Source organism: Rhinolophus sinicus, linkage group LG06, assembly GCF_036562045.2.
Source record: "Rhinolophus sinicus isolate RSC01 linkage group LG06, ASM3656204v1, whole genome shotgun sequence".
Classification (NCBI taxonomy): Eukaryota; Metazoa; Chordata; class Mammalia; order Chiroptera; family Rhinolophidae; genus Rhinolophus; species Rhinolophus sinicus.
The window spans coordinates 78,209,281-78,219,269 of NC_133756.1; the positions used below are offsets into that span (position 1 = coordinate 78,209,281).

Genomic DNA, 9,989 nt, shown 5'->3' on the forward strand with positions numbered 1-9,989 from the left:
AATCCAATAAGAGGATATAACCCTTGTAAAAATTTATTCACCCAACATAGGAGCATCTAAATATATAAAGCAAATACTGACCAACATAAAGGGAGAGATCAACAGTAATGCTGTTATGGTAGAGGAATTTAACCCCTCTTTGACAGCAATGGACAAATCTTCCAGACCAACAAGGAATCAGAGGACTTAAATGACACACTAGACTAGATGGATTTAATTGATAGCTTCAGAGCATTTCACCCAAAAGCAGCAGAATATACTTTCTTTTCAAGTGCCCATTGAACATTTTCCAAGGTAGACCACATTAGGCCACAAAACAAGTCTCAGTAAACTTAAGAAGATTAAAATCATATCAAGCTTCTTGTCAGATCACAATGGTATGAAAGTAGAAATTAATCACCAGAAAAAATAAATAAATAAAAAACATACAAACACATCCAGGCTAAACAACATGCTACCAAACAATGAATAGGTTAACAATGAGATCAAGGAAGAAATCAAAAGATGCCTTAAGACAAATGAAAATGAAAACACAGTGACCCAAAATCTATGGAACACAGCCAAAGCACTTCTACAATGATAATTCATAACAATATTGGTGTACCTCAAGAAACAAGAAAAATCTCAAACAATCTATTCTTATACCCAAAGGAACTAAAAATAAATTGAACAATGTGGAAGAAACGCATAAATACCCAGAAACATACAGTCTTCTAAAATTAAATCAAGAAGAAACAGAAAACCTGAACAGACTTATAACTACTAAAGAAATTGAATCTGTAAATAAAAAAACTCTGGGTCCTGTGCATCTTGGTCTGGTGGAGTGGCTTCACGCTGTCTCCTCTGCAAATGGGCTCCGTGGTCTTGCGCCCCTGTCCGCGCCACCTGTGATCTTATCACAAGGCCCAAGAGGGGTCGCAACCCCAGGTTTCCACCAGCCCACAAGCAAGAGCATGGCAGCCATCCCTTCCAGTGGCTTGCTTGTGGCCACCCATGACTACTACGAGCACCGTCTGGGTTCCACTTCCAGTAACAGCTCTTGCGGAGGTGCCGAGTATCCTGGGGAAGCCACCCCCACCACCTGGGTCTCCCCAAGGCTAACCCAGGTCACTGGTGGGCAAGCTTCTTTGTCAGGAAGTCCACTGTCCCATTTATGGCCACAATGTTGGAGTCCCCAGAGCACTCACAATCTCTCCAGGCTTCCAGCAGCATTATCACTTGTGACCATGCTCAGAATGCCACAGTGAAGCAGCCTGATGCCCGGCCCAGCAAAGCCAATGCTGCTCCCCCAACCGGAGTGTCCACCAACAGCCACCAGACTTCCAGAAGTTCTAGGCTCTTTTGAGGCCTTCCTCACCTCACCCCATAGACGACGCAGGCTGCAGCAAGCAGAAGCAGTTGGGTTATTTTCTAGCAAAACAGCAAAGCACCAAAAAGGAACTTGAGAAAGTCTCGTTCTTTATTCTCTGAGCCACATGTGAGCCTGCTGCCATTTCCTAATGGTGTGCCTTTCACCAAGTGGCAAAAAAAAAGCAGTCAGAAGAAAAAAAATTCTGAACAAACATAACTCCTAGACCAGACGGCTTCACATGTGAATTTTACCAAACATTCAAAGAAGAATTAACACCTATGCTTTTCAAACTATTCCAAAAAAATATAGGAGGAGGGAATACTACCTAGCTCATTTTATATGGGCCACCTTTACCCTGATTTCAAAATCAGACAAAGATATTACAGAGAGAGGGAGAGAGGGAGAGAGAGAGAGAAAGAGAGAGAGAGAGAGAATTACAGGCCAATATCCTTGATGAACATAGATGAAAAAAAAATCTCAACAAAGCATTAGTAAACCGAATTCAACAATACATTAAAAAGATAATGCTCACCCCAATAAATTTAAAAAATAAATTAAAAAAAAAAGAAAAAAAGATAATGCACCACGATTAAGTGGAATTTATTACTGGGAAGGTAGTTTGGTTCAATATTTACAAATCAATTCATGTCATACATTACATAAACAAAATTAAAGATAATCATATCAATGAATGCATTTGACAAAAATCTAACATCCATTTATGATAAAAACTCAGCAACGTGGGGATAGAGGGAACATAATATAGGCCATGTACAACAAACCCACAGCTATTAATAATATTATACTAATGATGAAAAGCTAAAAGCTTTTTTTTTTTCTTTAAGGTCATGAGCAAGACAAAAAAATGTCCACTTTCACCACTTCTATTCAACATAGTATTGGAATTCCTAGCCATAGCAGTCAGACAAGAAAAATAAATAAAAAGCTTCTAAATTGGAAAGGAAAAAGTAAAACTGTCATTATTTGCAGATGACATGACACTGTGTAGAGAGAACCCTAAACCCCCCCAAGAAAACCTATTAGAATTGATGAATGAATTTAGTAAACTATCTACAAAGTTAATATTCATAAATAAGTTGCATTTTATACACCAATAATGAACTATTAGAAAGAGAAATTTTTAAAAATCCCATTTATAATTGCATCAAAAATATATAATAACTAGGAATCAATTTAACCAAGGAGCTAAAAGAATTGTACTTGGAAAACTATAAGACTTTGATGAAAGAAATTGAAGAAGACACAAAGAAATGGATGGCTACATCATGCTCATGGATAGGAAGAATTAACATCGTTAAAATGTCCATACTACCCAAAGCAATCTACAAATTCAATGCAATCCCTAACAAATTACCAATGGCATTTTTTCACAGAACCAGCACAAATAATCCTAAAATTTATATGAAACCACCAAAAACCTGGAATAGCCACAGCAATATTGAGAAAGAACAAAATTGGAGGTTTCATGCTACCTAATATCAAACTATACTACAAGGCCATAGTAATCAAAACAATGTGGTACTAGCATAAAAACAGACACTTAGATCAATGGGACAGAATAGAAAGCCCAGAAATAAACCTAGGCTTATATGGTCAATTAATCTATGACAATAAATGGAAGAACATACAATAGGGTAAAGACAGTTTCTTCAATAAATGGTGTTGGGAAAACTGGACAAACACATGCAAAAAAAAATGAAACTAAACCACCTTCTTACACCATATACAAAAATAAACTGCAAATGGATTAAAGACTTAAATGTAAGATCTGAAACCATAAAACTCTTAGAAGAAAGAGAGGCAGTAAATTCTCTGACATCACTCTTAGTGATATTTTTGTCTGCTATATCTCCTCAAGCAAGAGAACCAAAAGAAAACAATTAAACAAATCAGACTACATCAATCTAAAGAATTTTTGCACAGTGAGGTAACCATTCGCAAAACAAAAAAAACAACCTACTGAATGGAGAAGATATTCACCAATGATACATCCAATAAGGGATTAATATCAAGAATTTATAAAGAACTCATACAACTTAACACCAAAGAAAAACACACGGAATCCAATTAAAACGGGCACAGGACCTGAATAGACATTTGTCCAAAGAGGATAGGCAGATGGCCAATAGGCAAATGAAAACATGCTCATCACTAATCATCAGAGAAATGCAAATAAAAACTACAATGAAATATTCCCTCACACCTGTCAGAACAAGTATCATTAATAAATCAACAACCAACAAGTGTTGGTGAGTCTGTGGAGAAAAAGGAAACCCTCATGCACTGTCGGTGGGAACGCAAATTGGTGCAGCCACAGTGGAGAACATTATGGAGGTTCCTCAAAAAATTAAAAAACAGAGCTATCTTATGATCCAGAAATTCCACTGCTGGGTATTTATCCAAAGAAATCCAAAACACTAATTCAAAAAGATATATGCATCCTGTGTTCATTGTAGTATTATTTACAATAGCCAAGATATGGAAGAACCCAGGTATCCATCAATGGATGAATGGATAAAGAAGATGTGGGGCATTTAATCATTTTTTTAAAACCATTATCTCCAATTATGCAGAAAGCTTTAGCAATTTTCATAAGTGCATGTTTGATTTAACATGTAGTATTCTGAATTTCTCTCCTGGTTTAAAAAAGAAAAGATGAAGAAGAAGAAGAAATGACATCAGAAGTTCATTTAGGGCAGAAGAATGTATTAGACTTCACTATTATTTGTGTTTACAGGAGTAATTTAGTCTATTTTATGCAGATTTTAAAACATGTCCATGTACTGCCTGAGGCAAAGAATTTTCTTAAAATCAATCCATGTGTAAATAAATTAACATTTGAATTAAAGGATGCAATACCAAAAGCACAATCACGAAAGAAAAAGTTGACAAGTGGGACTACATTAAAATTTAAAACTTATGTTTAGTAAAAGATTCTCTTAAGAGGATGAGAAAACAAACCACAGATTGGGAAAAAATATTTGTAAAACACATATCTGATAAAGGACTGGTATCCAAAATATACAAAGTTCTCTTAAAACTCAATAATAAAAAAACTAAACATCAAACTCACAGAGGCAGAGAGTAGTTACTGGGTGTTGGGGACTGGGAGATGGAGAGATGCTGGTCAAAGGGTATAAAGCTTTAGTTATGTCAGATGAGTAAGTCTAGAGATATAATGTATAGGCATGATGACTATAGTTAATAATACTATATTGATACTGTGGAAGTATGCTGAAAGTAGATTTTGGGTGCACTCATCACACACACAAAAAATAGTAACTATGTGAGGAGATAATGTGTTAATTAGCTTGACCGTAGTAATCATTTCACTATGTATGTGTATATCAAATCATGTACACCTTAAATATACACAATTTTATCAAAAATATATAAATAAATGAAAAAATTAATTAATAAAATTAAAAAAAGGAAACAAACTACCCAATTGCAAAATGAGCAAGAGCTGAACAGAAACCTCATCACCAGAGAAGATATACGGATGGCAAATAAGCTTATGAAAAGATAGTCAACATCATACATGATTAGAGAATTGCAAGTTAAAATAACAGTGAGATATCAATACACACTGTGAGAATGTAACACAATTAGAATAGTAATACAGAGACTTCTATCATTTACCTATAGAATAAACAGGATGTACTCTTTATGAATTATGAAGATAATTCCAGTAAATACAAGGCCTAGTTCCACTTTTTTAAAAGACTTTTTCCCATTCATGTATATACAAGTGTACTTTTTCCAAAAGGGTTTTTATAGAAATAATATAACTAGATACTCATTGCAACTCTGAATCTACAGTTCTGAAATACAAAAATGAGTGGAAGTTTACTTCCATCTACAAATGGAGAAACAAAGTGATAGAGAGAATAGGTGATTTGTCCAATTTTTCATAGCTAATGGCAAAATCTAGACAGTCATCCTAATCTTTTGACTTATACCCCAACTTTCTCCCCACTAAAGAGCTCTGCCTCCCAGTAAGAACCAACATTTATGCTTGAACCCTTAATCTCTGTTTTCTGATCCATACATTGAAGCTACATCTATCCTTGAAAATTCAAATGGTGTCTATGAGGACGCACATTATGAATGTGTACCTCCTTTGTATTTCTTAGAAGAAATGAATCTAATCAATACAAGGTGTTTGCTTTAGCAAGATCCAAGTTTTGACCTCTGATATATGTCAGTGACTGATGTCATACATTTCAAAGCAAAATGTAGCCTGATATTGTCTGAGTAATCCAGGCATGTAAATTAACTCAGCCATAAAAACTTTTTAAAAATTTAAAAGAGGGAGGCTTTGGCACATAGCTTAAAATACAGAACAACATAAGTATTTCAGGCTGTTGGTGCTACTCACTGTCATCCTGTATGTTATTGTATGACATTGACAACTGTGAGAAGAACTAGTGTCTCCTGTGGGCTGGTAGATTTTTTTAACCTATTCATAAGATTATTCATATTAAATTCTCTCAAACTGTACCAGCACAGGGAAGAAGAAAATTGAAAATACCAGCTGAGATAAAGCAGATAATTCAGTCATACCTTCTGCCCTCCTTTCTCCCAGTGCATTGCCTATCTGGATAATGTAGCACACTGAAGTGAAAGTATAGCCATTAAATCGTTTTTCTTTAAAATGTGACTGATTTTACTATGCTAAGAGGATGACAATATCTTAAAAGTTGGATGACAGTTGGTGAATTGAATGGCATTAATTTTATTTCCAGAAATCTGAAGTTGCTGGGTTTTGTTTTGTTTCATTTTTTTAATATAAAAATATACTTGAAATATATTTGTCTGGTAGGGGGATACGATTGGCATAAAGGTAAACAACTGGCAAATTATTCACAGCAATAAATTTGCCCATTGGCTTTTCATTCCAAAACTTTAGAAATTAGAGCCTGTTCACCAGATGTTGTAAAAAAAAAAACAAAAAAAAAAACTGTTTTGTTTTTTACTAATTTAACTACTAAATTGCTAAAAGGTACACTTTGGTAAGTCCTCTTTTAGCTGAAAATGCCTGTGTCTTGTTAAATGTTTATTGAATTCTGTAATTATATTGCTTTTGCTGTTAAATGATATTGACAATTTTGAATAAAGATTTTTATTTAGGCAAGATGAAATGTGAACATCTGGCAGTAACCTTATGCATACCATTGAAACAAACAAAAAGCTTGACCGGGGTGTATTTTTTTCCTTTTTGTCTTTCCTGAGTTCTCTGGTTGTGACTCACATCAGAATACACTTAAACATGAGGACTTGGCCCCTTATCACTGAAATGTTCAAAGTGAGTGCGTAGGAAGCTGGTGGTTGCTGAAGGCGGGATCCATTTCACCCTGAAACAATTGGTTCTCAAACAATAAGGCAGCTGAGTAGTTCATTTCAAATTAGTATGATAGTGAAAACTAAAAAAATGATTTTTAAAATAGACATAATATAATGGTCATTTGTTGTAACATTTCCAGAAACTTAATTTTTTTTATTTTATTGGGACTCCAAACACCACAAGTAGATAAAAAAATTAATTTCCAAATGATGTTGTCAGTTTGCTGTAGGCTTTTTCTCTACACAAAACATTTTAGTTTAAGAATCTCTTAATTTTATCTATAATATGATTGACTTTCCACAAAGTGGCTGTAATTTGACCACAGGAAGAGGATCAGTGGAATTGTTGGCTCACTATGTCCCCAGCACATTTCTTTCTTCTCTTTCCCATTTCCCATTGTGTAATAGAAGATGACAGAAACTTGGCTCTCCTGTATTTTGAGAATTCTTTATTAATTTAAAGGCAAATTTTTTATTTATGTGGAAGAAAAGTTGCTTATAGCCCTGAGTGTTTCACGAGGAATCTTCAAGGCAGACTTTTTTTTTCTTTTAGGTTTCCCTGTCAAAAAATAGATTTAGACATCAGAGTAAGTCAAATATAATCAAATGCAAATGTCTAACACCAGCTGTATCTACACAGCAAAGCAGCAGTTGACAAGCCAATTCCCTTAATCTAAGCCCAAGACCAAAGGCATTCATTCATTTAAAATATCCAGCATGGTTATCAAGAATGTCCCCAGTTGGCCAATTTCTCAGCATCCTGTTTGCTATAATTGCTCAAAAACATATTCCCATACGTCCATGGCAAAAAATGTGGCCAAACCATCTGGTCTCAGCTCTTCTGCTCATCCACACAACTGCTTTTATAGGGTGCTCAGATGGTCCTAAGTAAGTGGGAAGATCCAAATTCTACTGTCTCAGAACAGACTCTTGATCTGAATTATCTTGATCTGGCTTAAAATAGCCTTGAATATGGTAGGCCTAGAAATGTGAAGGGCATTGATAAAGACGCCCAAGTTGAGGAAAAGCATATGAACACAAGTGTGGTGTTGAAAACCACAGGGTATATTTTGTGGAAAATGAGTAAGTTAAACTAATCACGGCAGAAGTTTACTTTCTGTCTTGAAACACGTATAGCTGGATGGTAGCAGGTAGAAGGAAAGAACATTAACGAAAACAACAGCTTAAATTATCTTGGCTATGAAGATACTTGTAGAAACTTCACACGGCTAGAGTGTAAATTCTGGGTGTGAATGAGGAGAGATTTAACTAGCAATAATGCAATTAAGTAGGCAGGAGTCAGGTAATTGAGCCATCAGGCATGCAAAGATGTTTGATTTTAATCCAAGATGCAATGATATTTTTCAAGAATGTAATATGATCAGCTTTGTGTTTTAGAAAGATCAACCCTATGACTATAGTAAATGGGGTAGAGGGACAGTCATGAAGCAATGAAGAGATGAAGAGGATGGGAGAAATTATAAAAAGGCAAAACAGGGCACCTGGATAGCTCAGTTGGTTAGAGCACAAGCTCTCAACGACAAGGTTGCTGGTTCAATTCTTGCATGGGATGGTGGGCTGTGCCTCCTGCAACTAAGATTGGAGACAGCGACTGGACTTGGGGTTGGGCTGCACCCTCCACAACTAGATTGAAGGACAATGACTTGGAACTGGTGGGCCCTGGAGAAACACCGTGCTCCCCAATATCCCCCAATAAAATTTTTTTAAAAATGAACTAACTTTATGGAAGAAAAAACAAACAGACAGGCCTCCTTGTTAGGTAGAATGTGAAAGGTGATGGAGATGATATTGTACCTGATCATTTGGGTCACTATCTCCATGAAGACACCAGTCTTAGAAATGGGGAAGAAGATAAGGACTTTGGTTTGAGGTATAATAAACTAGAAAGTTGCTTATTAAACATTATAACTGAATCCCCAATAGAGTGGTATGGAATTCAGGAAGAATAACTGGAGTAAATTAATCAATAAATAAATATAATATAATAATACATATAAAGTATTTATAATAACTGAAGTAAAGTATATATCATATGATTAAAAAGTAACAGATGTTCATTTTAGAAAATTTAGGAAAATCAGAAAAGTGTAAAACATAAGATATGCAGCTGAGTAGGATATATAAATTCAATAGTTAAATCTTCTCAGTAATAATTGCCATCTACCTCATATGTGGATCATAAATTTTCAAAGATTTATCATATAATAAAATACATTTAAAAATAAAACTAAACTGTATATATGACATAGTTTGACTGTCATGAACTAAGAATGACCTTAAGAAACTGAATTACCACAAGAAGGAAAAGCTCAATATTAACTATGCCAAGATCCTAATTATGTTCATATCAACCAAATTAACTCTTTAACGTCATGGAAATACCTTTGTGGCTAGCTCATCTCGGCAGATCCATTAGTAAATGGTACTACAGAAAATCAGGCTCCACAAGAGACAGCCTCAGGTTCACCTACAGTTGAGACAACTAACTGTAAACACCTACCCCTATAATTTTCTATTTCCTATGTATGGAATTCTAAAATCTCAGATAGTAATTGCCCAAATACATGAGCAAATCCAAAACTTTCTTTGATAAAAACTTGACTCTTCTTTGGTCATCTCTATAGCCAATCTCCATTAGGGGGTGGAAAAAAAGTAAATATATTTGGGACAAGAATAAAAGTAAATACCATTTTCACAGAAAATTGCAAACTTTTAGGTTGATTATCCTATGTAGAATATTTGCACTCCAGGTACTTATGAAAACAGCTTGATCTTTTCTTTTTAAATGAGGTAGAACTTACATAAGGTGCACAAATCTTAAGAGTATAGCTATAAGAATTTTTACATATGTTATAATAGATCTACGTAATCACCACCAAGATCAAGTTAGAGAACATTTTCAGCACCTCAAAAGGCTCTCTCATGTATCTACCCAGTAACTAGTGCCCTGAACCCCCACAGATAAACACTGTTCTGAACTCTAGTACCTTAGATTAGCTTTCCTTGTTCTTGAAATAGAAATGGAATCATATGGTATCTTTTCCATCTGGATTGATTTGTTCATTATATTGTTTTTGAGACTCATATATATTGTTACACATTCTCTTTTATTGCTGTATAATATTGCATTGTACAAATGCACCACACTTTGCTTATTAATTTTCCTATGATGGACATTTGGGCTGATTCCAGTTTCTCGACATTATGAATAAAACTATTATAAATATTCTGGTATATGTTTTGATGGACA

At 34.8% G+C, this 9,989-nt stretch overlaps 1 pseudogene; it reads left to right on the forward strand.

Moving 5' to 3' along the window:
* The first annotated feature begins 953 nt into the window (after positions 1–953).
* On the forward strand, positions 954–1,345 carry LOC141572331 (pancreatic progenitor cell differentiation and proliferation factor pseudogene; annotated as a pseudogene).
* The last annotated feature ends 8,644 nt before the right edge of the window (positions 1,346–9,989 follow it).